Source organism: Gavialis gangeticus, unplaced genomic scaffold (genome assembly GCF_001723915.1).
Source record: "Gavialis gangeticus isolate Ggan-Ray unplaced genomic scaffold, GavGan_comp1, whole genome shotgun sequence".
Lineage (NCBI taxonomy): Eukaryota > Metazoa > Chordata > Crocodylia > Gavialidae > Gavialis > Gavialis gangeticus.
The window spans coordinates 3,542,504-3,545,577 of record NW_017728983.1 but is presented as its reverse complement, the minus strand read 5'-3'; the positions used below and the strand labels follow the sequence as shown (position 1 = coordinate 3,545,577).

Sequence of the window (3,074 nt, the reverse complement as noted above, 5' to 3'; positions counted from 1 at the left end):
AAAAAAAAAAAAAAAAAAAAAATCCTGTCAGCAGTAAAGGAGGAAAAAAAAAAGCCAAGAAATGTTGTGAGGAAAACTTCCCTGGCTTTACAAACCACGAGTAGTCATTCTGAGAGGTCAATGGTCCTGTTAGGGGTAGTAGTAGTCATGCTGCAGTGGTGAATCCATGAAAGGTAGTAGAAAGGTTTGTACAGCTGTATCTGCATGGCTTTGCTGACTTATCTCATGCCTGACTTTTTAATAACCACTGTACAGTAGGGAGCTTTAAGAGTCTGTAATAGAGACTCCTCATGGCTGTATTTAGTCAGGCTGGTGTGACAGAGATTGAAATACGGTGAGTCCAAGGGTCAGAGTTTCTCCATCTCCTGGGTGAAGCCTAACAAACTAAGGAATCAACAGTGAGCAAAAACTTGTGTAAAGTCTTTATATCTATTGGGCCAAATGATGTGAGAATAAAATGGAGACCTGCATTGCAGAGGTGACACCATCTATCTACCCCAAACTGCAGAACAGGTAATGGGTTTGTGGCTCTCTTGCTAAAAGAGCAAGGGATTAATTTGCTCTGCAACTCTGACTGACAGCCTTCTTACCACTATATTCATTAGTTTGCCTGAAACACTTCTTACTGCTTTGCTCGTGAACTCCCACGCGTTCTGCAAGAGCATCTCCATCCTCATCCATAACTAGGAATGACTGAACTTTTAAAAAGGTTGGAAAACATTTAAAAGTTGGTTTCTTATCAAAGCTGTCTGTAACACTTGCCCTCTCCCTCCCCCCCCCCTGCACTGCACAGCTTTCCAGAACCTGCTGCAATAGCTGTTCCTATGCTCCTGCACTGGAGAGCAGAAACAGCCTGCTTCCTTCAGGGCAGAGGATGGGAGAGAAATAATTTACACCTTCCTCATCTAGGCTTAAGAAGCTATGCTGGGCTTCATTGACGGCGTCATTTGTAATGACCAGAGGACATGGAAGACGGAAGTGCTGCGTGCAATTTCTGCTTGCATTGCCCCAAATCTTGTGCGAATCTGTGAAACAGGGAAGATTGCTCCTTTACAAATTGCTTGCTATCCAGCTTGTATTTTTTAACTGACCTATTGTACAACACATCAAGGAGTAATGATACTTCATTGTAAATCACAGTATGTTTGCCAAAGGATTCTAGAGCAGTTAATAATAGATAATATCTCACAATTCAGGATTGGCTCAATACAGCAATTCTTATTCATGCATGCAGGCATGCCATGTCAAGCCCTTACGCACAGACAAATGTGCTAACAGAAGAGTCAATACTAAGAGCAAAGATATTAAGGAACACCAAGCAGATTCAAGGGATCCATATTTGCCATTGTTAACATATCCCACAATACACCAGAGTGTAGAAATACAGGCGCAAGGACAAAAGTGTAGGGTCAACGCTACCCAATTTATTGAGGTAAAAATAATTAGCAGGGTGTAGTTCTAAAAGGGCCAGATGCCAGGGGATTAGAAAGAAGGAATAGTGTCTCTGGATGACAGCTTTATTGTCCATCTCAAGGCCATGCATTGCAAATGTCAGTGCTATGGGGAAAATGGAATACCTCTAAAGAAAACAAGGGAGACTCCAGGATGTTACTGAGTGCTGCTGCTGGGCTGATAAAAGTAAAGGACAACTGAAGACCATGAAAAACATGAAGGGCAGCAAATACAGGCTCTAAGACCTAGCTCCCTGTCACTTTATACAGACCACTGCAGTAGATATCTGAGAACAAGAAATGCCTGTGATATCAGAAAGGGGGTTGCTATCTCATCAAGGGGTTTGGTTTGTTCACCCTGATCTGCGCCTTGGAGATTTGCGTGTGTGTGCGAGAGAGAGAGAGAGAGACTAGCTGCCAGTATTAGCTTGTGCTGCTTGTTTTGAGTGGAAGTTACTGCGTAGTTTGCACTTGATTAAATAAAAAGTGAGATGGAACCATAATTGCTGGTGAGAGTGGTTACTGACCCCTGGCATGTGAGAGTGGTGTCACTTTAACATCTTGCCCTGAGGCAGGGATACAAGGATCAGATTTTCTTATTGCTGCCTTCATGTCTCACTTTTTATAGCAGAAGGATGTGCCCCCTCTTCTTCAGCTTTGGATTTCTTTGTACTTAGGCTGCCCTTGGGGTGTATGCAGGAAGCAAAGGGCATCTGTTTATTATGTAGCCATTTGTCTTCGAAGTTTTCAAGAGCAAATTGGACAGGTGCTTGGCTGGGATGATCCTGCCTTGACCTTGTGAAGTCCCTTCCAGCCCTGCTTTCCTATGATCCTATACCTATGGGGGACTTAAGGGATCCCCCTTCATGGACCGGCCCTCTTGTGCTAGGTGCAGTATGAACACAGATCACCACCAAGGCAATGCCAGCTCTGCAGCATTTGTCTCCTCTCTGTCCTGAGGCTTTGATGGGTTTGTCTGTACCATGGCAATAGTGGGTCCTGGAGAAGATGAGGCTGAGTACAGCCTGCCTGAGTGCATTGCCATGCTCCACAGCTAAAGTGTACCTGCTCCAGGCATACTCTGGTACACACTTTCAATCCCTCTTCTCTAAGGCCTGCTGGAGACCACTGTCTGGGGACAAGCTTGGAGCAGCTTCACTGCAAGACTTAGAGGTGTGGAGCACAACAGCAAATTCAGGTGGGCAGGGAAAATTTAGCCCTGCCCTTGCTAAGCTGATGGCTTCTGGGTGACATAGTTGTCCCAAGAACCATCCCTAGGATCTACAAGGCAGGCAGCACATGCACTAGCCTCTGGCTGCTGATCTGCCCAACATGTCTGTATGGGGAGGAAAGTGAAGGAGGCCAGTCAGGCTCCTTGTCCTGCCCCTCAGCTTTGCAGAGAGCGCTTTCTCAAAGAGCAGGGTAAGGGCAGCCTGCTACTGAGCTGGGGCTCCTTGCTGGACAGCACTGGAAATTTTCAGTTCAAAATACCATTTTGGTTTATATCATTAGTAACTGATACTAAGAAACAGAGGTGTCAGTGCCCTGGTGGCTGCATCAGTAGCTGCACTGCCTCTGATGTAGTGGTGGTCAAGCTAGCAGCGCAACTAGTGTGATTTCCCC

General features: G+C 45.5%; 1 protein-coding gene across 3 annotated transcripts in view; it reads left to right on the top strand.

Moving 5' to 3' along the window:
- EPHB1 (EPH receptor B1) overlaps positions 1-3,074 on the top strand; it is a 463,546-nt gene that overhangs the window by 1,400 nt on the left and 459,072 nt on the right. The gene's annotated exons all lie outside the window — the stretch shown is intronic.